The 26444-nt window shown below is 40.3% G+C and overlaps 1 long non-coding RNA gene across 3 annotated transcripts in view; it reads right to left on the reverse strand.

The window, feature by feature from the left end:
- The window catches only part of LOC134170200 (uncharacterized), a 92912-nt gene that overhangs the window by 45057 nt on the left and 21411 nt on the right, over window positions 1-26444 (reverse strand). The gene's annotated exons all lie outside the window — the stretch shown is intronic.

The raw sequence follows: 26444 nt of genomic DNA on the forward strand, positions 1-26444 counted from the left end.
TTCAATGGATGACCACAATGTCTGTTCTTCCCAAGATTCTTAAAGCAGCACAAGACTGGAGAGAGCTGGGCCCACTTTAGCTCCTGATTAAACAAGTGTCTGAGACATGTTATATCCTACAGTCAAGACAAAATAGGGACATCTGTCCCTATGCAACAAAATCCCCAAAGCACTGATCACCACTGTCTATTGCTAAATCCAAAAATCCCACTTTTGGTAAACTCTCCTCCATAAACTGGAAGTTTCATACTTCGCACATGTGGGAAAACTTAGCTCAGGGAGGTGTCTTATGCCCCATTCCTTGAAATCAGAGTCTTTTAGGCTGAGAATTTCCTTTTGAAGGAAGTGGGAAGTGGCTGAGAAACACACTGAGCTGAAAGACCACAGGAGAAACACAACACCATGGAAGTATTAAAAAGAATTCAGAGGAAGCCCTGGGCCATGAGGCTACCAGCCAGTCCTGCTGTCCTCTTCAGATAAAGTGTTCTAAAGAAATAGGGCAAGCAAGGGATTTTTTCATTATGTTACTTCTAAGTGTGTTTACAGTGTGTCTTACCTGGAGGAATATCTATCTGGGCCAGGACAGATCTAGGTTGCTTCTTATCTAGGGCTTATGGACAGTTTATATTCTGTAACAGAATCTCTACCATGCAAATGGGCAAGGTTACTTTTAAGTTTTTCCTGTGGTGGGAAGCCTCTTTTTCTCATGCCATGTAGACAAATGTAAGAATTTTAGTTATGTGCATCCACAGCTAAAGACGAGATCAAAGGCCTCTTTTTTAATGTCCACACAGGAAGCCAACTTAGAAGACTGCAGACTGAAATTCCCAGGGATCTTCAGTACAAAACACTTCCATACAGCGCTGTCAGCTTGAACATTAAGACCCTTGTTAACATCTTACATGACCAGTTGGGCTGAAATCGGGCCAAAATCTTCTGAAAGTTTAAGTAGGCTTTTTTCTGCCCCATCTTTATATTTCTTTGAGCATCTGAAATTTTTCAGTCCAAGCAAATGGTTCCATTTGAAATATTGCAAGAGATGTCTGGTTCCTGTGAGGCTTTGAAAAGGGTTTTGCATCTGCAGTACATTCACCCTGACAAGCCTTGGATAAGCTTCACAATTTGAATGTCTACCAGCTTATCACAAATACATCTTTTTACACTCAGATCTTTGCATGTGGAAACAAGAAAAACAAACTCACAGATAAAACAAAACTATGTACATATACACACACACACGTAGTTACTTACGTGTAGTTAGATGTAAATTTAGCATACATCATCCAGACAAATGATGCTAGAGTCATAAATCCTGTCTGCAAATTTTCATTATATTAAAAAAAAAAGAAAAGGAACATTTGTATTTGAGTCCCCAGTTACTATCAGACCTTGGGTAACGTTACTGTGTATGTGTGTGTGTGTGTGTGTGTGTGTGTGTGCGAGCACATGTATATACATCTATGTAAATGTGTCTATATATAGATATGCACTTCTGCATTTCTCACTTCAGCCTTATTTGGGGGGGATATATTTTTTCTGCTTATTTACCACTTCCCCTAGCCTGGTGTCTTTTCCCCTCAGCCCACTAAGTACTTCAGTTTCAATTGTATAAGAGGCACAATTTGATTTACAGTGTTAAGAGATTTTAAACAATACATTTAATGCCAATAGGGGCCTGAAGCAACATCCTGAAGCAACAGGCTATCTTTCCCTAGGTTTAAAAATTAAGATTCACTGGAGTATGAAGGTCAATGGGAGACTCGGGAAAGGGCAAACGGTCTGGTATGATTACACTATGTCTGAACCAAGCTGGCTTTCCCAACAAAAATGTGTCAAGTAATGCAGACAACTCATAGATATGAATTTCTTCACTGTGTTTCTGCCAGTGCTATATTTGAAGAATCATGCCAAAGAGTTTAGTCCCAACCCTTGTGTTTTGTATTAAATAACAGGATTTAATAAGAACTGTTTATATTTTCATTACATCAGAAAAATGTAATAATAAACCTATGGAAAAATTCCTCTTTCCCAAGCTCAAATTTTAACATATCCTGAAACACATAAACTGAGCCACAATTGTTATTGAATGACAACCAGCAAAAAAAGTCACATCTGCAGCTCCTCTTTGCCCTTCTCTAGGACTCTGCATCCAGCCTGTAGCCCATTCCTTGCTGGCCTTTTTTCCCAGGACCGTTCAACAGCACACAGAGGACCAGATGAGCTAGCAGTAAGCATTTCTGTATATTTCCCTTGACCAGTGAACATCCTTGGACTAATGAAACCAGGACACCTAGAAAAGGTGACCAGAAGAGAGACCATAATGCAACCTGCTTTAAGAGGCAATGGTATGCTCCTGACTACTGTCTTCCATGGGACATCCCTACTCCTGAATCTTGTGATTGTGTACAGCAGGGATAACCAATAGCTCCAACACTGAGAGATGCTAACCTTATAGATACTACTCTGTACAGTCAAAGAAAAACTTCCTGGAGACACCAGACCTATTACAGGGACGCAGTAAATCCAGCTGTATGCTGCCACAGTGAAGATGCTAAAAGGCCTGCTCATCCAACAGTTAGGAGCAATTAGGAGATAAAATGACTAATTTAGGCTTTGGTCCAGTGTAAGAAAAGTAGATCAACACACATGATTATAAGCAATTAGAGGTCAGATCCACTGAACTCAAAGATACAAAGTAAGGTTTTGACTGAAGAGGAGCGACAGCTTCTTTTGGGACATCTGATGAGTTGACTGTCCCAGATGCCCATCCTATCCCTCCTTCCACAGCTATGAAAGCTATGGAGTCAATCAGCTCCTGAATAATGTACAGTTTGAACACTGTTTGAAAACCAGATGAAATTGGTGATTTAAAATGCTATGCATAAATTTATGCAGCATGCATAAAATGCTATGATGCAAAAGATGGTGTGTCAGGTTTGACTGACAAGCAGTACAGATACCTTTGCATCAGCAGCAGTGATGGAGGCAGCAGCCCCATCAGATATCCCAAGAAAAGCCATTTTGCCAATCAAAGCCTTTGTAACAGATCTAGATGAGCATTTCAGCTTGTGAAATTCACTTTTCTTGAGAGATATGACAAGACCTCCAAATTCATGCAGACTTACTTCGAAATATGGCCAGATGGGGTGTAAGAGGGATCTATCTGTTGTACTGACTCCTGTGCAGAATTTCAGTCTAAGGGTCCTATCCTCTACAAGAGAGATCTGGGCAGAGATAACACATTACCCAAAAACATCTGAACCTCCTGCGGATTCTTTCTGCAAAGGACTAGAAGTTAAAGTAAAACAATAAAAATAGTTCATTCCCACTCTTTCATTGTTTTACCCTTCACTGGACATATCACAATAGAAATAAGGGATTGGGGAAAAAAAAGACATATCGTTTATGTTAGCACAAAGAACAGTTCTATCATAATATTAGCCACATATGGTCCAGTGTTAGTTACCAGACCTTGAAAACCAGGAAAAGAAGGCATTAATAGGAAGGTTAACACAGTTCTGGCTGAGTGGGGAAATGAGAAGGCCAAATGTACATTAGTCAAAGAAAGAAAAATAATATCCCAGAAAATGAATAAGAGATAACTATCCTCCGAATAATACTATATAAATACATTTGCTGTAGGTCACATAAAAGATTCATAGCACACACATGTACAGGTCAAATTACCTTTAAATATTAAATTTCTTTCCAGCGGGGAAGAATTTCAGATTTATGCTGTTTTCATAAAGAAAAAGGATGCACCCCATGCATTATTATTTGCTGACAAATGATAGCTTCTGGGTTTGCCTGCAAGATATAGGTTAGAAACTGCCTTTTTCATGATTAAAAGAAGAAAAAGAGTGAATCATCATGAAATTCATTTCTTATCCAAGGAGTTTCTGCTTTCTTTTGCTCATTAAATCAATATTTTCTTATTGTGGAACTATAGAAGTTAGCATTGGAGAACACCTATCAGGTCACTTAAAGTAGTCCATTTTCCCGCTAATGTAGTATTTTTCCCCCTGCAGCACATTTGGGTGGCCTAGCTTTAAAAGATTCAGCAACAGGGTTACATTGTTCCCTGGAGACATGATTCCACACACCTCAGTGTTCAGACATTTTCATATTAACAGGTCTAAGCAGAAATAACAGAACCACAAAAACTTATGATGAAAATAAGGTATGAGCTCAAAGCTCAGCATGCAACGACACAGAGTGGTAAATCTATCAAACAACTGGTAACAAACTATTACTACTGAATTTATGGTTCCAGTTTGGCCTTTATCAGTTGAAAACAAATGTGTTATTATCTTTTGGCTCTTTGATGGTGCCTGTGGAATGAGCTGTGACTCTTCCAGATGGATAGATGTTCAAAGCGTGCAACCAGCTTCTCACGGATCACCCTGAAAACTGAACTCAACTCTTGATTACAGTCAAGCAACTCATTCATTTAAAATACATCTAAAGGCCCAGTACAAGCTCATACTAAAAATATCTCCCAAGCACATTATAATAAAATATCATCCAAGCACATTATAACATCTATCTCAAAATACTCTGAGTGCCTTTAATAATACCCAGATAAAGATTCATAAACAGTCTTAATTGTGTTGTGATTCTTCACCTAATCTAAGAGAAATTGGTTTTCATTCCAGACTGGCTAAGCCTGTGGAAGCTCAACCACCCTTAACTTTCAGCGTGGTTCAGAGTGACAGCAAAACCAGGGAGAACACCAGAAGGTGCTGCCAGGTTACTTTCAGGATGGAGCAGGAGGTAAGTGGTAATACTGAGTTCTGGAAGAGATTAACCCTTTGTCTCTCTGGTCCTAATGGCATCTACTTAGAAAAAGAAGAAAAACATCACTGCCATTTTTTTCTCTACCTGCAGAGTTTAAGAGACTTTTTTGCTTTCCACGTGTACTCAAAGTAATTGCATGGACCTGTTTACTTTTAGAGCTCTGAGTCACAGGGCTCTTGTGGATTTAGCAACAGTGAACTCCATCATTCCCCATCCTCCCTGCAGTTGTTTGAACTAATATTTCTGACTGCAAAGTGGCTGAGGAGGTACCTTCTGCCAACCCTGCAGTAACCTCTGGCAAAGAGGCAGTCACCTCCGGCAGCCCGGACCACCCCAGTTTGTGAGTCAGAGCCTCCAGGCTATGAACTCCCAAGCAGGGAGGCAAAGTTCAAGGCAGAACATATTGCACAGAGGAAGCTGTCTCCATGAGCTGCTCCTTGGAAAGTACAGCACATTTTGTCTTCATTCATTCAGGGGTAAATACGGAACCAAGGCTAAGTCACTTCAAGGGTCTTCTGTCACGCCTTGGCTGTTTGTATGTAAAACTTGGTCCTGCAGGAAAATCCCATGGTCACATTATTGACTCATCTCCCTTGCTGGCAGGGTCTATGGGAAAACTCTTCCCTAAGCTTTATGCTATGTACCAAAACCTCTTCCTGGTGAGGGGTTTCATGAGGTCTTTGTGCTGCTAGAGCAAATTAGGTCCTGTCTTCCAAGGTGGTGGTAAGATGCTCCTGTGGCTCACCAGTCTTGGTGGCCACACTCTGCAGAAGGCAATACCAATTCAACCAGCATTATTTCCTTAGGATTATTTTCAGTTATGGGATGTCCATCATTTGCAATTAAAACCCTGTTGAGACTTCTTGAATAGGGCTTTTTATATTGATTTAAATCAACATAAATAATAAATACAATGAAGTATACCACTTCAGCCAGGAATTGTCAGACATGGGAGCTTAAAATTCACAGCCCTCAAGTCTTCATTAGACAAATAAAACTCAGTGGGTGGAGAGACCCATGGAAGGCGAATACAAAAGAGGCATGTTACACACGGGTGCAAATTTGTTTTCCTTTCACTGCAAGTGAACGCTCAGGGGAAAATGTTTGCAGCGTGAGCCCAGCTCTAATTTCAGTAATCCCCACAGCTTCTTCTGAGGGCAGGAAAGCCATTCTTTCCATTCATGGCGTTGACTTTTTGTTGCCTCCATGCTCCGACCACTCCTGCAGACCATCTGGCAGAAGTGAACTGGCTAACCTCATTTTCCAAAGTGCACACCTCACCCCATTGCTCCAGCCGCTGTCCCTCTGCCTAAGGACGCAGGCACAGGAGATTTCTTTTTCTTGTCTCTTCCTTTTATTTTCTTAGTGTTGAGGCTTTAAGAGGGGCAGCGTCCGTCTTTCCTACCGCAGCCCCTTGATCTCAGTGTGCTCTCTTTTCCCTTTCTTTACTGCCACCTCTCTCCCCGCCTGCTTTGTGTTTTATCTCTGCCTGTAAAGTTGTGTGATTATGGATAGAGAAGTCACCACACAAACAGGATAGAATTCACCACAATGGCTGTTTTGTTCATATACATTTCACTGTCTGTCTCTTGTCGGAGTGTGGCTATCATCTTCTACTAACAATATCCCTGGGTAAATGATAAAGTCAACTCTGGAGTAAAGCTAGACGTTTTATCAGCATGTTCAAACTATCCCCTTACAGCTCTGTACTTGCCAACTGCACATCCTTTTCCTACACAAAGACTCAATGCACATTAAAAAGGCACTTATTGAAGCTGGTGTTTGTTTGCAGAGAGGGTGTGGATCCTGCTCACTGTGGCAGTCACTCTCCATGTTTTTTCTCTCATCACTCAGAGACAACTGGGTGATGCAGTTATGCTCTCTGACAAGCTCTTGGCTCAAGTTCGAGGTTACTTTGCTTCTTGCCAGGTCATTCTTCTTCATTCCTCTTCTGATGCTAACTGATGGATTTCCCCTACGCTGACAAAGGAGTTGATCTAATGCCTTGCTGCAGGAGAAAAGTCACCGCAGACAAAAGATAGGAAGCTCTGAGATCTGTGTTGGCTGGTATCCTGAAGCCACAATAAATTGATAACAGGAGACCTTAATATACTATCCATACGTCAAAAGGCAAGAGAATGATAAACCTCCAAAAGTCTTTCCCACTCTCAAATTTGGCGATCAGATTAATGCTGTGAAACATCTCCTAATAAAACTATTGCATCCACATCTTGCCAGGCAAGGTTTAGCAGCCATCTGTATTGATAAAGTTTGACCTGTAAGACAAAGTAAAGCTGTGAAGCAAAGGTGATTCTTAAATTCATTTATTTCTCTCTATAACATAAACAGCAGTTAAGGTTAGTGGTTTTGGATGTGAGTGCTATGCTTTGCCTGGAAATGCTCTTACTATATTTGCCTCTCTGATGCTGGGATCTGAGCGGATTTCTCACAAACTTAATTCTTTTTCGAGTACGGTATCCCTTTATCTCCAAGCTTTTCCTTGTGTCCGTTGAAAATAAAGAGCCTTTGCAGAAGAACTGCTCTGTCTTCAGAGTTTATATAGCAGTTAGTGCAATAGGACCCTAATCCTGGCAGGATGTTTAAGAGATTAAGAAGAGGAGGAGGATGCCTGTTTATACAGAAGGCTTTCTCTTGTTAGTCAAATAAAGAGAAATTTTCCTATTGGTTTAATTCTTAAATGTTTTGACCTCTTACACTTGGGTTAAATTTGGCCTTTTGTTCTACTGCAGAATAAGACAGTGTGAGAAGAGATGAGCTAACTACCTAATTTAGTTTCATAGGGGTTAATGCAAAGGTTTGCATTGCTCAGTTTCCAGCTTCCTACATCCTAAGCTAATTCCACTTCAAGCCCAATGGGAGCTTAGCACCTGAATGGACATAATGTCTTAGAAGTCAAATAAATAAGAAGAAAAGGATGAAAGATTGAATTTAAAAGGAATGAAAAACATTTTTCCTTGTCTGAGGATGTGAACCCTTCCAGTTTTGCCTGAACTTAATATTATTGAGCAGAAAAAGACTGCACTATAATGACTGCTTATCTCTTTCTTTTCTCTATTTCCCTTGAACAGCGGTTGGGAGTTTTCATTTCCTATGTCATTTATAATGTGCTGAGTTTTGTATTTTTGTTTTTGTTTGGCACGTGTGTTGTGAAAAGAGGGACTGTTATAGATTGCATCACTCTTCTTCACCCCAACCAGCATTAATGATAAAGTCACCATTTCTCCTTGTACTGCAGCAGGTTCTGATCAGGGATGGATGACTCGCACAACTATATACAAATTATAAAGCTCTTTAACACTTGGTGACTGATCCAAATCCAGTATCTACTAACAGTTAAGCTTAGGCAAAATAATGTCTCTAATTTGAAGGCATACACACAGTGAGAAACTGCTTCTTAAAATGTCCATTTTCTGGTAATTTCAGCAGAAAAAACATCATAAAAATGGTCTTTCTAGGTCAGAGCTATGGCACATTGGCACACATATGTGTTGTATGTGCTTGGCAGTACCTGCCCTGTTCTGTTCAGTATGTAAGAATGTCCATCTGGATTTGTAGAAGTTACCACAATTTTTCCTTTTTTTCCATTCTGGTCCTATTCCAATTCCCAAATCCAATTCCCATCAATTCCCTGGGAGTAACCAGAATGATGAACTTTCCCCAGATTTGTCCCAGTGAAAACTTGTATTCCACATTTAACTTTTCATCCTCAAGCCAAACCAGCTCTTGTCTAAATTCCTGCAGTTTGTAATATTAACTTTTATAAAACCTTTTTCTCCCACATCATCTTTCTAACACACAGAAAAAATGCTGTACCATAATTGACTGACTGTCCCAGGTCATTCCTCCTGGGGACATTAGAAAAAGTTTAGATTTAAGATCTATACTGAAGTGTTGCCATCAAAGCAACATAAAAGGTTTCTGCAATGTTAGATGCTGTTCTGCCTCTGCCTTGCCTAACAAGTGGCTTTAAGACTGTTAAGCAGCTGAACACATCTGGCTTCAGTCACCTAAGCTTGCAGGTCACTGGATTGCTCTTTCTGTTGTCTTTTGCCATAAGGATTTTTCCCAACCAGATCGAAAGCTTTTAAGTAGCTGTATGTTTGTGCCAAACACTAATTGAATGAAAGGGAAAGATGTGAGCCAGATGCAACAGGCTAAATTCCCTCTTGAAGTTAATGGAGTTACTTCAGATTCAAACCAATGCATCTCTGATGAGGATCTGGCCTAGACGTTCAGTTCCAAGAAACAGCAAGACATATTGAAAAATTGATACAACCTTGTCTGAGAAGGAGCAGAAGAATCTAAGAAAAATGTGATATACAGATCAATTAACTTTTGATTAAAGATACCTATTTCCTGTTACAAGCAACACCATGTACTCCTCAATTCTTCAAACGAGCGGAGGATTTTGCAGAAGTTAATTTATCTATTTTGTTGGACATACTTTGCCTGAGCATCTTTTATCTGATTTTTCATGTCAGAAGATTGACCATTTTGCACCTGCATAGCAGCTTATGAAACAATGTTTATCGGTTATCCTCACTATTAGTAGGTACATGAATCACTTCTTTAAGATACATCCCATTGGAAGGCAGCATTCAGAAACAGCGAAGGCTCAGTGGTAGAAGGAAAAAAATATGTGGAGTTTTAATATTTGAGATACTTCCCCAACATTATGATCTAAGTTAAAGACATAATCTTCTCCATGGTAGTTGCTATTTTCCTATGGAGTTCCCAAATTAATGGGGAAGCCCATTTGAATGCATAACATAATTTTGTCAATAAAAATGTAAAAACCTGTGGATTTGAGCAGGAAGATTTCCCATGCTTAGGAAGTACTACTATTTTATGTTTCTTTTCCTACTTCAAAGCAGTGATAACTTGAACTGAAATTTCAAAATAAACTTTTATTATGAGTCAAAACAAAACATTTCATCTGCGTAATATCAGAGTATTCATTCCCACAGTGACCTTTTAAACTTGAAAGAATTGCACAATAAATACTGACTTTTCTTTCATAAAAGTCACTTGAAATGAAAAAATAAATCTATGCTTCAGTATAGACACATGATATTTCAACATTACTGAAAAACTTCATTGCACTCTTTCACAAAATCAAATGTCATTGAAGCTGACGTTTTGCTCTGAAATAGATTATTTTGTTAAAAGCTGCATTTTGACTCTCTGGAATTGTTCAACAAAATTTGTACCTGGCTTGAAATTGGGCTTTCTCCCTTTGAGAAAAGTGGAAGTCGAGGTGCTGGGTAAAAATCTGACCACCCATGAGAGGTTTGCTGTTGATTTCAATACAGCCTGGATTTCCCCCATGGAATTCAACGGCGTCATGAAATTTAGAAGTACTGGCTCCACACTATTCAATGGCAGCAAGAGATTAAAGAGGAGTTACACAGGATGGTGATAGTAGAATGTAATGTATATGGTTCAGATTTAGTACATATCACAGAATAGGCCACAGAGGTGAAAGGGCAGCTGGGCAGGAATTCCAGCTGAACTAGCTCACTTGTCCCTAATCCCTGCTATCTGATGAACTGCCCTGGCAAGGACCACAGTAGTACAAAAATTATGCCAGTGTTCCTGTGTCAAAGGTGACAGAAAGCTAAAAATCACTTTGCATCAGATGGCTGTAAAAGATTTCCAAAGTTTGTCCTGGATCAGTTTCCCCAGCCATTGAAGAAACAAAAGTAGAGCTCCCCATCAGCGCATATCAGCACTCATTCCTGTATATCATTTCCGAAAGGCTTCAGCTCAGAGACTCGTTTTGTCCACCAGCTTGGCTCAGAGGTGTGTCAACAGGGGAATACCAAGAGACCAGACTTAAAAACACTGTCTGAATTGGAAAACAATCCCGGGAATGGAGAGGAGGACAGAAAGGGAAAAAGAAAACCCAAACCACTCACCAAAACAACCCACAAAAGTAAATCTCTTTACATTTATGAGAATAAACCAGGTTGCTCTGGTCTGACAGGGCATACCTGTAGGGCTACATACAGACTTTGATTAGCACTTAAATGTAAACAAAAAGAATCCATTTGCGTTTTCTGTTGCCAAACATAATGTGTTACGATTGCCATTAAGGGTCATTGCTATCTTAACACAGTGCCTTAGACAGTTTGTGCCCATTGTTTGCTTGCTGCCTCAGCAGAACATCTCAGGCTGCTGGCATTTTTTTCCCTGATGTTGTCTTTCTCCTATTTTAATGCCATTTTCTGAGATGTGCTTATTCCAAAAAGCACATCCCAGAAATACTTTTTTTCTCGACCTGAAAACTGTCCTCCATGAAAGCCCGTCACTCACCACCTCCTGATGCAGACTTATTTAAGTGCTGACAGCCTCATCTCCTGTATGCATACTCACTGAAGTTCCAGGGTGACCAGGCCCATAAAGCTTCTTTTGACCTTAATGGAGTGTAACCTGGGCACCATCTTGGCATCCACTTATGCCATAATCAACATTTAAATTAGTAAATTCTTTTCTGATCTATGGCCTCCCTCCCCCTTTTCCTCCTCCCTCTCTTTTTTTACAGTTCCAGGGAAAGGGAAACAAACCACAAGCATTCATTAAGCAAACAGCTGTGGACTGGAGGAGATCAGAAGTGCAGTCTGGAAACCATGTGTGCTTCTTGCGTTACAATAATTGGGAAATGATGATCAGCACAGGTATGGAAACACAATAGTCATAGGTATAGAATATATCCAAATCCTACTCAGTATAACAGATCCACTCAGAAATCTACTTGATCACTGCAGAGCTGGTTTGCAGCACAGAGAGCGTAAACATGCAGCATGTGAAAGTACTCAAGTGCTGACAGAGTCCCCTCCCCTCAAAAATATGTTTATATAGAACATAATGCGAACGTCAATTAAAAAGATTGTGTTTAGCCGCCACATTTTATTTGCTTCTCAACCTGTGATGTAATCTGTTCATCTGTTAGCTGTTCACTACATTAGGGACCTATGTATCATACCAGCGATGAATGCGTTGCAGAGCGCTGTGCTACTTCTGAATTACCTGCGCCAGGTAATATTATACATGCTCATAGATCTGCCCACCAGCGTCTTAGGGTCTCAGAGTGCCATGGGACAGTTTAACATGTGAATCACTTCACTGGTGTCCACAAATTAAAATCACATGTCAGCATGGAAAGCATTCAGCTGTCACATTTCTATTGGAAATAGCCTTCTTTATTTCACTTGAAGCACCAAAGACTTTGACTCATCTCCACAATAAATTATTCTAAACCAGCTTAAACTATCTCGTCCATATATCACTTAATATTCTTAAGGTGGACTGAGTGAAAGGACCTTTGGTTTCATGTAGCATCCACACACTATGGGCATGTTGCAGTGTTCATCAGATGGGCTGTGGGACAACCCTGACAACCATTCCCCACCTCAAAGCTGAAGTTAACAGCACTGCAGACACTTTGCCATTGCTATTATCTTGTTACAGTGTTATGCTGAATTGGAGGAGCATCTATTAAAGAAAAAAGTAAATCTCATTTTCCACTCAGTCATTGACCTCCCTGTTGAGAACACACACGTGCACACATAAAACCAAATCATATTATTAAAAAACATCTGGACTAAGAACTTGGATTAATACTGATGACCAGGTCTTCATAGGCTTCCCAGCTGACTTTGGCAGTACACACCAATCACAACTGGCCACACTTGGCTTCACCCCAATACTCGCAGGTTTTGCTCCTTAAGATGATGCTTTTTAACCTTGAATGCCCCACCTCCTTCCCTGTTTCCCCACTAAGAAGAAATTGAGCAAAAGCAAATTCTTTATTTTTCCACTCTTTTAATATGGAAAAATGGACTTGATAATAAGTGATCTCCCAAGAAAAGGTATAGGAAGAGAAAGGAACAAATTCAGCATTTTCCGTCATGATCAGACTCAAAAATACTTCTTTTCACATAGCCGTCATGTGTGACTACTCTGATCACTGTAAATATTTCCAAAGCATTTTGGCCACAGACCTTAATCGCTGCTATGCTGAGCACCAGGACAGAGCCCTGGAAATTAATTAAAACCACAAAATAATTATGCTTTAAAGTAAATTAATGTATGCCATTTATCTTTCCTTTTTCCCTTTCCCTTTATCTTTTATTTACATTCATCCTCTCATTATAAACAAGGTCATCCTAAAATGATGAAGGCACGGTAAAACATATGCACTGGGGGGTTAGTGCTAACCCTGTACAGTCAGTCTTTTTATAGGGAAGCCCTAAAATTACAAAGGATTTTGTCAAGTCCAGAGGCCTTCCCAATGTATTTCAATAGAGCAAAAAGCCTGCTCTAGTGAATGAACACCCTGTTATAGTGAACAATCATTTGGCAGCATAGGTTATTTTAATGGACACATCACTTTAAACGAAGCCTTCACCATCTGTTCTGCCCTCTAATTACAGATGCAAAAAGAACATAATTCACAATTGCATCATAAAAAAGTAAGATATAAGTGATTTAAATGCATGTGTATGTTCTTTATTCAATGCAGCATGCAGCTGTTATGTTGTTTTCATGTTTCAGACACAAATCAGGATGAAAATGACTCTCCTTTGATAGAGCGAATTCCCTCACACAGGACGTTTTGTGTGTAGCAAACAAGAATTCGCTAAGGGCAAAACCTGTAGTTTTTCACATAAAAACCAACCTCAGACTCTGTAAGAGGAAGATAGAATTTATGTCCCTTAGCCAGAGGATGTGCAAGGCTGCGAGAGAGCCTGTTCACAGCTACTCCCTTGGAGTACTGACAGCAAGAGCAGTCACTGATGCTCCACAAGGCTAATCCAGAGGATATTGAAGTCCCAGAGGGGTTAATCCATTGGTATCAGTGGGTCAGAATACACACACATATATAGAACTTCTTTTATTTTTAACTTCAGTGTTCCAGCAACATATTTCTCCCTACGTTGCCATACTTTCTTCCTAGTTTTGCCTACTTTAATTCCCTGGGAATGCAACCTTGCCTTTGACATTTAACCCCAACATTTCAGCCCTCAAACACCTTGCTACAGGGCAGGAGTCATGGCAAGGCCCTTCCTCCATCCCACTGCACTGGGATGGGTTTCAGCCTAATAGAGGATTTCACAGTAGCTGCACAGAAGATGGCTCAAAAAGAGAAATTGGAGAGTTCCTGCTGAGTAAGAACTCATCTATCAGCAGCAGAAAAAGGCAGGAATATGCAAACAAATAATCCATTCTAAAACTTAAATGATGCCATAAAATGAAAGAAATGCCAATTATTCTCAAGTGAGCCAAGATAGTTAAAGTGCAACCTTTTATTGGACTAACAAATTGGTTTAGAAATACAGCACACAAGCTTTCAGGATGAAAATGTATTTTCTTCAGGTGTTGGCAGCTTTTAAATTGAGATATAGTCCAATCCAACTTTTCCGTAAGGATCAATGTGGCTCCAGACATTTTATTCTTTCTTTTTTTTTCCAGTCTTTTTGATCCAATAAGTTTTCCTTAAAGATGGCTGCTATTTTTTATCTACTTAGAAAAAAAAAAACAAATCTCAAGTGAAAAATCTTTTATTTTTTCACAACCCCATAAAATCGGGATATTTTTCTTTCTAGCTTCAACAGGAAATGTAGTTTTAACAGAACTTTGTTCTCTGTGTAGTTCTTAAAATATAAATGCCCACCACCTTTCTTATTCCAAGTTGGAGATGATTCCTTTACAGATTTCCTTACCTTGATGCAAGAACTTAATAATATCTTAAGTACACATTTAAATATGCACCTAACTAAGCACGGAGTAGTCTTAAGGTCAGATGCATATCCAAATGCATATTGTCAATACATATTAGTCAGCATAGCTGACTCCAGAAGATGATTTTAACTCCCTTTCCTTGCTGTCAGGAGTGAACTAAAAGCCACAAGACCTTAATAGCTTCCGTTGTCTTACTGGGGTGAGCAGTCAGTGGTCTTACTGGAGTCAGATTTTATTAGACTAGATATTATTGCATAAGATGAATATGAGGAATATTTTTGTCTCACCATCTGCAAAGTGGGGTTAGAAATGTTATCACCTTCCTTTGAAACGTCTTGAACTCTTCAAATTTAAGAAATCCCACATCAAGGCTTCAAAAGTATCTTTTTATAGGTAAGGTGGATGGAAAAATGAAATTGCAAAATTGCCATTAGCTGTTTTTGTCTTTCCCTTTGCAGTCAGTTTATGGGGTAGTCAAAACATTTCATCATTCAATATGCTCATCAGAAGTAACTCACTTCTTTTTTTTTTTCCTCCCAAATATTTTCTGTTCCTTGTCTGTGTGTTGCAGATGTCAGCCCTGAGCAAACTCTCACATGTGGTGGGTATCTGGCCACAGTGAAAGACAGGACATTCAGCTATCTTACACAAGGCGTTTGACCATTCTCCCCATATGTCATGGTATTACAACCAGCATAGTCAATTCTGTTTGATAGCTGAGCATATAATATGAAGTAAAAGAAAATTGGTTAGGTATGTTGGACCTCAGACAGTTAAGACTTAAATGTAAGTCAGAGAACTTCAAAATCAATGAGAGTTTTTACAAGGCAACAATTCAGGAAAAGGGTTCACAGTGCCAAGACAGCTGTGTACTGGTAAGAATCCTATGTGCTTCTTTGGAATAAAACATATACTGGAAATAATGCAATCAAGCAACTCCTTAAAATGAAAAATTACAGTAAAGCACCCTTAAAATAACAGAAAGCTTTGCCAGCAGTTCCAGGCTTGGTATTGGTAGTGTGCAAGATGTTGCTTTTCTTCTGAGTAAGCTATTACTGTCAATTCCCAAGAAAAAGAATATTGACCAGCATTGGACTTTCCCAGTGTCATAATGTTCAGCCAACATAAACAGTTCAGATCGAGTCATTGTTTGTCTCATTTCCAAGACAGTTTTCCAACGTATGCTAATTTGTTTAGAGAAAAGAACTGCATGGAGGAGGATGACTATTTAAGTCCAGTATCAATGCTTTTCCCCAGGCAAATTGAACGGAAATCTTGATAGCAGAAACTTGCAACATTTTAAATAGCTACTATAGAAAGACTGGCTCTGGAAGGGGAATCAAAAGGCTATTTTTTTGGCTGAAATAAGCTGGTTTTGACCATGGGTTTGGGATCAGAGTAGGGGGTGGGGGGAAAGAGACACATCTTCATGTTCTTCAGTCTGCTTGTTCATTCTTGGGGGAATCTGTCACACCCCTGGGGATGCTCTGATCCCAGCCAGCTGGAACAGCCTTCCAATGAGTGCTGCCAGCCCCGACTGTGAGAATGTCCTGAGCCTTTTTCAGCCGTGCTCTCAGCCCTCCACTTTTCACAGGGCAAGGAAAACATGGCACAGACCCAGGTCTGCTAGTTCTATATAGCACAAAGACACCTCTGTGAGAGAGGACTCTTGTTTTGGCTGCTTGAGACCATTTTACTCTTCTTGAAGGAAGGCTCTGCCCAAGTTCTTCAATTTTGCTACCGAGCTCTTCTTAAACTGTTGAAAAAAGCCACAGTAATAGAATTTGGAGAGAAGGGAGAGAAAAGGGGCAGAGCAAAGTAAATTCTTCTTATCCTTGCTATGGTTTAAAGTATCTCTCTGCACATTAAGCAGCACATCCCCACAGGGGTTCCAGAGACAAGTTAGGTGAGAATGAAAGTAATATCATATCGCCCACTCTCTGTATACTTCACTGTGAAGATCAAACAATCCAGTCATGCTAAAGGATGGCCCCTTCCAAGGGCCTGACTCCACTTCAGTCTGCACAGCAGAACCATGCACCCAGTAAGAGATGCCCCCAATGTGACCAAAGGGAGAGAGGTGTATTAAGGCCCCTAAACCATTCAATGCCTCCCCCACCTCACAGACATAATATTGCACTGCTCTAATTCCAGCACCTATTTGGCCCTCAGCCCAGTGAAAGACTCGACCTCTTTCCAGACCTTAGACATGCATTTACATACACTGCAACATGTCTGTGTACGTTATAAGACCTGCCATATAATTTTAGTGCCTCTCCTTTCAGCAAGGTCATGGGAGTATGGGCACTCTGAGAAAAAATAATAAATTAAATGCTAAGTATAAGGAGATGGAGTCAGATTTTTAAGGACACTTACTCACATAAAGAGAGCAGAGTGGTGCCAGCTAGCTTTCTAAGCTCTTTAGCCCCTAATTTCAGCTGACTTCAAACAGCTTTGAAAATCAGACTTCAGTAGCCTAAGTTGATTTTGCTGACTCGGAAATAAATCTCAATTGATTTCTGGAAGTGTGAGTGAGCAAAGAGCACCCTCAGCAGCCTTTGACTTCAGATGATGCTCAGTGCCCCAGAAATTAGGTCACTCAGTGCTCAGGAGGATCACTGAAAAATGCAGGCACAGAAAGAAGTGGGTAGTGTTTGCTGGGGTGACTTGGGAAAGCAAGAAGTTAGTCCCTGGCCAAATTGGCCAGGACTCTTCCCAGGGGACAGGTTCTGCCCTACTGCAGTCAATTGGACTTTGTCATGACTCCCTGGAGTTAGTAGTTTTGCCCAGGACTCCTCTTCCTGCCAGACAGCTGTCAAATCCACTGGGTATTTTGTTTTCCTTTCTATTGAAATGCGTGACATAGTGATGGGGTAGACAGTTATACCATTTGCAAGGACAATGTTGAAGCAAAAAGGCTTCTTTTCCTGTCTATCCCTGCTATCTCACAGAACTGAATTTATATTTCAAATTCATGATCTCTCATCTTCTGTTTAGTTGCCAAGTCCTAAGGGCTAATATGACTCAAAACAGCCTGAGAGAACTTGCCCGTCTTTACATTCTTAGATTTGCCGACAACTTATCAAATAGACACAAACTACACTCTTTAAGCATACAAGGCAGCCTTTCAAGTAACTCCAAGATCACAGGTCAATGAGAAGCCAAGAAACAGACTCGACCAGGCTACAAGGCCTGAAAAAATAACAATATTGTTAAGAGGGAAAATGGAAGTAATCATTGTCAAGCAGGACCTTTTCTGTGAGGCTTCCCTCCAACATACCTCTGTACAATAAAACGGCTACAGGTGCTCCTGTGCTTTTGCCTCTTGCACACTGGGGAGATGCTTAGTTCAACTTTAAACAGTCTAACTTAAATACCAAAAGCCATCTAGCCAAAGTCACGTAGATCATAGGCTAGATTATTTTGTTTCTCCACAGCCCTCATGTCCCAGGCTTAACATTTATTTTTCTTACAAGTATAGAATTCCCCTTAATACATTTTTAATTAGTTCAGTCATCCTCTGTGGTGTCGTTACCACAAGTCCACCGAGGAGAAGGAAAAAGAAGGGTCAAGATGGACAAATACTAATGACTTGGGATGCTGTGCTCATCACTGAATGACTCAGTGTGCTGGATGACATGGACACATCCAAAAGGGCATTCTGTAGGCAGTGAGCATAGTATCAGAGTATTTTCCAAACAGTTGAACTTGGCTATGGCCCACCAAGTTCAGATGTGAACAGAAGTCTCATCATTCCTAAATTTCCTCTTTCACTGGTAAAGATACTACTATTTCAGTTCTGTCTCCAATATACGTTTTGACTGTATCTACTTTTCCAGGTGAAACTATTGTGGTTCTAGTTGAAAGACGATGAAGGAACTAATGAATGATCGCTTTGCAATAGATAGAATTGCTTACACATTTGTCACGCTTTTCTCCAGGAAACTGCAACAGAAAATTAAAACCTTCTTCCTGGTGCAGATCTTGTGGGAGCATTTATTTTTTTTTAAGAGATGTTAGAGTTTTAATTTACAGAAATTTCTACATTTTCAGCTTCTTTCCAAGCTTTTCAGGCCATTTCTAGCATTCCCACGAGAAAGAAAAGAAAGCCACCGTAACAAAGCAGGAGAATATCACAGCCCACCTCGTTGCTGGGGAAGAGGTACCAGGGCTTGGGTTTCGTCTCTCCTCCCTTTGCCCTCTACTATCCCTATCCTGTCCCCACCCCCAAGAGAAGGAAGATGGTTCTAGCTGCTCGAGGTAATAAAGTAAGGCCTGGGAGGAAATGTTGGCTTTTGGGAAAACGCAAAATTGTGTGACTGCATTAAAGTCAACACTATTTATCTTCACCTCTTGTCCTACGGGACGACAAAGAGACACAACTGTTAGACCCAGCCCCTCTGTGCAGCTGCAATGCAAAGAGGGCAGGGACTGGTACTTTCAAGTGTCAGACCTTTTGTGCCCAACTACTAGTTTATGAGGCTGATGTCAAGCATCTGACTCAATGAAGCCTTTGTCCTAGGTGTATAGGGCAGGACAGTGGAAAAACTACCCTGTCTTATATCCCAGGCTCATCCATCTTCAGCTCACCCGGTTGCTCCATTTTCATTTTTTTTTTAGGCTACCCATTGCGTTGCTAGTAAGGATTCCCCCCTCCTGGGTTAATGTACTGGAAAATTGCTCTGCATGTTTATGTGGGGGTCCCTTCCAACTGAAAGAAAAAAAGGAAAGAAGAAAAAAAAAGACTACTTGGAAAGAAGAATATTTTTCCCACTGAACTCACAGGGCAGACCCCAGCTTGTGGGTTCTGACCCTGATTAAGAGAATTTCAATGACCTGCTAGGAGGTTTATTGTGAAGTCTGGCAGAATGCACTTCCGAATGAATTTTTTTATTATTTATAATTACAAAGGTGGATTTGAATGGTCTACATTCCTCTCCTTCACCAACCTACTCACTCCAAAACCCCAACTCTAAACCACCCCAGATCAGCTAGACCCACTTTGCTTCAGGCCTTCTCCAGCTCCTGGACCTTAGCCAGGTTCTCTGTTTTGAACCAGTCCCTCATTTTTTTTTTCCTTTTATACAGTTAAAACTGGCTTGCACAATACAGATTGAACTCTTGTTGACTTTGGACCCAAAGATAGGACAACACAAGTGGTAGCATGATATGAGATAACTTGTTGCTGCTGCTGGACAAAAATAGCCAAAATACATGCTTACAAACAAAAAGTTTTCAGTATTGAGGCTGTTTTTAGCTAAAAGAAAATTTTGCACAGTCTCTGGGGTTTGAGCTGAAGACTATCTTTGGACAAAGTGAAATACCATGAATGTCACAAACAGTGCCTGTAAACAAGCTAAAAACCAACAGTCCTATTTTCCCAGGTCCAGAAGAGCAGCACCTTGACACATGCTTATAGATACTCATAGTAAAATATTGAACATCTTAAGTGACTAGGTTAAAGCCAGGTACTAAAATGCATAATGTTAATGCTCAGGTGTTTTTCTGCTCCCATTAAATGTGGTAGTAATTTTTCTGTCTTATTCAATGAGATAAACACAAGAACAAAATCTTTAAGTCTGTCTTCTTAAAGCTTATGGTACCAGGAAAAATATCCACAGCTGTTTATTCATCCTTTTTTCAGTAACACTGCATCCTGTTACACTCAGAAACCAAACTCCTCCTAGTTAGTTGGAAAAAAAGAAAGGAGACTTTTATAAGCAAAAGGTCTTTAAAACACCTTTATCTGGTTGCATGTAGTTGGAAGATCTTTCCAGTTCTGGGATTATAGTTCATGAAGCAATGTCATTTCTAGTTATTGCTTCTCAAAATTAATTTCAAATCTGACTTTGAGGAAACATTAATTCCTCCAGTGTATAATAACAAATTTTGGTACATGGAGTTTTCTGGTACAGCCAGTAGTCACAAAATCTACCACAGAAGTTAGAGAGGGGTCCTACCCTTCCCGAAAGCTCCTGGTTACATCTTGACATTAGCTCTTTCATTACTAAATATAGATGTGGGCAGGCACCAGGCATTTGCTCCAGATGTTTATGACTGATGGTGTGCTCAGACCAGGGGGTGGACTGAGCCTCACCTCCCAGAGAAAGGGTTTCCACCCTTCCTATTCTCTTTTCTAGGAGTCAAGTGACGTCAAACGCCTCATGACCTCAAATCCTGGCCAAACCATTGGCATGGTTGACCTGTTTATTTGGGTAGAGCATGAAAGAATTTGGGCAAAACTGACAAACGAGGCTCGGATAAGGGGAAACCTTCAAGTCAAACACAAACGTTACTATGAACACCCCTAATCTCCCAGTTTGTCCCTTTCCATAGGCAAAGGTCAGGAACATTTGGTCCCCAGGGACCCTTAACAAGCAGATGTTACTGTAACATGCCCAGGGAATCAAGCATAAATATGACCCCTGACCCCAGTTGTCAGCTGATCCGCTGAGACTCTTAGAAATATACTCTTAACTTTCATAAATTCCCACTTTTTCCCACCGTCCCACTCCATTCTTTCCCTCCCCTCTCCCTTGTGTCTCCTAGACCCATAGCTGCCAAGCGGCGCTTGCACAGTTGATCGCAGCCTGACCCCTCTCTTCACCCGGGTCAAAGGCCTGAGACCCAGGGCAGGGCTCTTTTCTTGCTAAAGGCCAGCTGATGAATCATTCCCAACTTGAAGGGAACAGAGGAGAGGGGAGGAGTTTGTCTCTCAAAAGGACCTCAAACAACTGTGGCCTATATATCAGCATTTACACTATTCTGACACTCTCAAAAATTCACTTTCCTCTCTGGGAACGGCAACAAAAAGTGAAGGGGGAAGGGATGGAGGAGCCAAGAGGCGCTCACCAGCAGCCTGGGGAAAAGCCAAAGCCTGGTCCTGATGGCAGCAAAGGGGGAATCTCCCTTTGTTTGAAGGGAGATGTTAACGTGAACATCTTTCGTTACAAAAAAACACTCCTGTTGAATAGGAAAGAGTGGGAGAAAGGAAAAAGGGTTTCCAAGGGAAGTTTAGATAAGCTGCACCAGGCAACTATATGGAGCAGGTTCTGCTGGACAGGGCAGCTTTGTCCAGTGGTGGGAGCTGTCAGTGTTTCTCAGTACTTGCAAAACAGCCTCTTCTGCTCAGCCCCATGTGGCATTCGTTTTTATGCCTTTAACATCGTACGTCTCCTTCTGCCAGATGATCCACTGCAGACCTGCAGAGCTCATCAGCACAGAAATGTTTCGGTTCTGGACTGTGTCACACCATCTACCAAGGAGGGACTGTCTCATTCTAAATGAGCTGCAGGAATCACGAAAACCAAACCCAGACACCTTCCAGCTCCACCGAGACACCACTCTGGCTTTCCAGCGCATCCACCTCAGCATGTGTGACTCAGGCCGGCAAGCATCTGGAGACCGCAGGCGGAGGGATGTGTAATGCTCCCTAGACATTGTTTATTTGTGTTTGATTCCCTTCACCTTTAGAAAATCACAAAGACATTTTTGGCATCACACCAGCTTTGATTTGAAGTGGGGATTTCCCTGTGCGGTTCTCATTCCCTCTCTGGGCACGGTTAAACTATAACTGGGGTGGAGGAGTGATTTCTGCCACTGACTAGTATGGATGCTTGGGCAGACATGGCTGAGGGCTGCACCAAAACACATGTTTCCACCACACCTGGGGAGTGGCTGCCTTCTCAGCTGGCCTTTTTCTCACTTCCATCCAATTTGTTGATTCTAACAACACATAAAATAACATGGGTTTTCTTTTATCAGCATCAGAAAGATTTAAACTGTTAGCTTCCCTTCTTCAGAACCAGATCTTGATCCAAAAAGAAGGAAGGAGGAGTCTCACTGCTCCCAGTGCAGTTTAGGGTTTTACTTAGCCACATTTTCTATTTCTCTTTATCTTAAATATATGCCATTATTTTGTCTGCAGCTGTTCTTAAAGAGTTTTATTGTGAAAGGTGATCACTTTAATAGGTTATAAATGTTAAAATACCACAAAGAGTGTTATCTAAATCTCTTTCCCAAGAATTTCAGCCGGGCTTATGTGTGTCTAGGTTACAAATACTCCCTACCACATGTTTGATTGTCTCTTGACTGAGTTATGGACATGGCACAATCTCTGATGTTACTTTACTTTCTGAAGTAAAATCCTGTATTTGTTTTTGGTCTCTTTGTTCAGGTGGATGCAATTAGAGTTTCCCATTCTTCAGGGTAGAATCTGTCTCTTAACCCACTCCCTGAATTGGTTTTACTGGCTTGCTCGGTATCAGTGGCAATAGGGGGCTTGATTACAATAAGCCACCAGTTAACATATACCTGTCACATCCATTTTAAGATAGGAGAAGAGGACTTGCTCATGTTGCAAAGGGTTTCCTATTCTTTTTTTTGTCTTTTTTTAATTGATGTACATGTGTATTATGGTGGGAGGTTCAAGAAGGGATGTGATATGCACACCTTGAACATAGAAGGCTGGTTAAAATTTAAAACTGCACATTGCTATGGCTGGGTGATGTATTGTGTCAAGCACAGTCTCGAGATTTAAAAGTCTATCTAGTGTGGACAAGTAAGAAACATGAGTTTGTTCACAGAAAGACATTGCCTCCTAATAGAAAAATCAGTGAGAATTTTGCCATTAACTTTAAATGGAACTAAGGCTTCACATCAAAACTTTTAATCAAAAAGTGTGAGCTAGCATGTTCAAACAATGCCTTCAAATCCTAGCCAGGACAAATTCTAAGACTTACAGGAAAGAAGAACCTTATTCAAAAGCCATTCATTCAATCTCCTGGTAACTGATGAGATGGCTGCAAGCCCCAGTTCTGTCCTCCTAAGCTGCTGCCATGCAGTGTTTTCCCTCAGCAATACCATTTCTTTTACTTTATCCTATAGTGGCTTTGCAAGAAAAGACGACATCTACATGAACCAGGAGCTCAGTTACTGTCGTTATTTCTCCTTGGAGCATAGCAAAGCTCTTTTCTGTATCTTTCAACTTGTGCAATGTATTTTTAGTCTCTACTACAATGATCACACTTCAGTTGCCTCCAAAAGTACATTTACCTTCAACAGGTCTCTCTTGATATGTAAGCCTTACCCCTGAGACAATTCTATTTTGTCCAGATAGGTGCCTATGCTCACATGTAAACCATGAAATAAGGATCCCACCATCACGTACTAGATCAGAAAATTATGTATACTTCAGATCTTCAGCCTTCATCATAAATAGAGAAAGAAAATAAGTGTTTAGGGGAATACAAAATGCAAAATAGGGGAAGATTGGGTCTCAGCAGGGTCAAAAATAGTTTTTATGCATAAACAACAGAAAGAGAATGGAAATCTAGGAGTTCAGTGTACTACAGATTATTTTCTGGTAGTGTGACTTTGAAATCTTAGCAGAAATGAATTTTCCCAAGTCTCATTAGCCCTCCAGGGGCATTTTATCACTTTATAAAGTCTTCAGATGATCCAGTAAAATTTGTTTTCCTGGGGGTGATTTAGTCTGTGCTAGGTCCAGCTCATGATGTAATGTAGAAATCATGCATACAGCCATAATGGAGAGAATCCACAAAAGTACCCACAACATTTCCGTACACATAACTCACAATTTAGATCAAGACAGGAAATGTTTTTCCCATCCCATGTGTAAATCTGACATTTAAAAAAATGTTCCTATCTCAAATCAAGATGAAAAGATTAGTGAGTATTTTTAGACACCAAAATTCCATGCATGCACCAAGGAAAAGAGGATTAGATTACTTGAAGTCTATTTCCAAATGGTTTAATTTCTTCTCTAACTCTGTATTTTCTTCTACATGAGTTTCCCGTAACTTATATTGCAAGCAAAACAGCTGATTTTGGTCCAGGAAATGGAAGAATTTTTAGAAAGCTGTGGAGTAGTTTTCCAGTTTCATCAACCCTTTTCTTTGCACAATTTGGCATCTCATGGAAAGAGCACCGTTTAATAGAAGAGGATTTGATGATAGCCTCCAATCACCTCCACTGCAGTTACGTTATTTAGGTACTGAAGTAATTCTAAATACTTTTGCTGGTATACACACATCTCTTTTTGCACACATATGAACCTGTGGAGAACGTATTGAAGAACTGGTATATTTGTCCTACGTGACTGACTCCCTGTCGCATGACACAAGGCGGCGTGATACCAAGTTGTGGGGAAAATGTTTATGAACACTGACTCTACAGATCTGCTCCATCAGATAAAGGTGGAGTAAGCCACAACTTTGACAATTATCCCTAGGTCAGTGAACAGAGGTAAACAGACGCTTTACACACAGTGATTTAAACCAGCTGAGATCCAGGTCCTGTGGGCTCTCCCCATGTCACAAGTCAATCTTTCAAAATCAGAATTCTCCCATCAGTGTAATTTCTTACCATAACATGGTTCTTGCTTTTTTCTTTGAGTTGCTCTCTGCAACACAGTCCCCAAGGTCTGATGTATTTATTTTGCCCAAATCTCATGCCTAGCCCACTTTTATTAACTGACAAACTGCTAAATCACATGGAACAAAGTTTCTAAGGAACCACAAACATTTTTTTTTACAGATGAAAAAGCACTTCTGGGAAAATCAAAGCTACAAGTATTTCAAGTTTCCAAATTTTTACAGACTTCTGGAGTTTTCTCCCATCAACATTTACTTCTATTTTTTCAGGTTTCTAACCTCCGTTACTACCACGCTATACAAATAGCAGGGGTCAAGGCTGAGGGCAGGAGCCTAACAGGTGAAAGGTTGAATAACTCGAAAGTAAGAAATTGCAGTTTTCAAGGAAGAAGCTTAACAGGTTTGGGACTTCTCAAACACTCACAAGAGGTTGTTCCTGACTTACTTGGCCAGGCCAGGCTGACATTACATTTCTGATGGTCACATATTTTTTCTTTCATTGGATTTCTACACCATCTATCTAATTTTGTCCTTGCCCTTGTAGAACTTTACCGTTTCACTTGGGTATATCATTGTTTTTTTCCTTGGTTGTTTGTCCTTCCTTTTTAGCTTTTTTTTTCTCCTGGATTTTTTTCCCCTTCTGTTTGCCTTTGCCTTGCGTACATATGTGACCTTTAAAAGTGTAAGTATTTGGGGCTACATAGTAGCTTGCATACTGGTGCTCCAGTTCACCTGCACTGGGAGAAGTTATAATGCAGAGCATACATACTGAATTTCAAAATCTGTTCTGTGTCCTTGAAAACAATCTTCCCTTAGCTTCGTAACAGCAATAGTTTGTGAACCAGATTTCAATTAAAAAAAAACAAGTTTTTCACTGGGAGAAAATTCATCTAAAATGTTTTGTCCTCTGTATTGTTCTTTGTTGTTGTATTAGTTTTCATTTTTCAATATGGGAAAAAAAGGATTAATTCCAACTACAAAGGGGAGGGAAAGTTCTGAATTATTTCTATAATTAACATAGGTCCTGCAGCTGAACTAGTTAGTTGCCTGGGGTTTTTTTATTCGATGGTATGAATTTGAAGCAATTGCGCAAAAACCTAAACACAGATAGAGTTATAGTAACAGCAGCAAAAATATAGAAAATATCCAAAGGGAACACCATAAAGATTGGAAAAAGCTGGTTCCACCTATGTCAACAGGATAGGGGGAGGTTTTTGTCTTCTAGGACTCCTGTCAAGGAGACATTTATCTGTTGAAGTCCTTTGCCCTGAAAGGAAGGAGTTGTAAAGCAGTAGTGGCTGAAGACAGATATTCAGGCAAGTTTGCTTGCAGTTGCTTTTGTTTCCAAGATATCCAAGGAAAGTTTCTATATTCAGGCTTCCCTTTTTCATTTTGCTTGTCCCTATGCCATGCTCATTGCCTATCATATTTAGACTCCTGTAAGGGCTAGAGACAGTCCAGCCATTGCTACGAGAACCATAGTAAGCA

Source organism: Pezoporus occidentalis, unplaced genomic scaffold (genome assembly GCF_034315485.1).
Source record: "Pezoporus occidentalis ecotype Australia unplaced genomic scaffold, CSIRO_AGI_Poc_V1 ctg11, whole genome shotgun sequence".
Classification (NCBI taxonomy): Eukaryota; Metazoa; Chordata; class Aves; order Psittaciformes; family Psittacidae; genus Pezoporus; species Pezoporus occidentalis.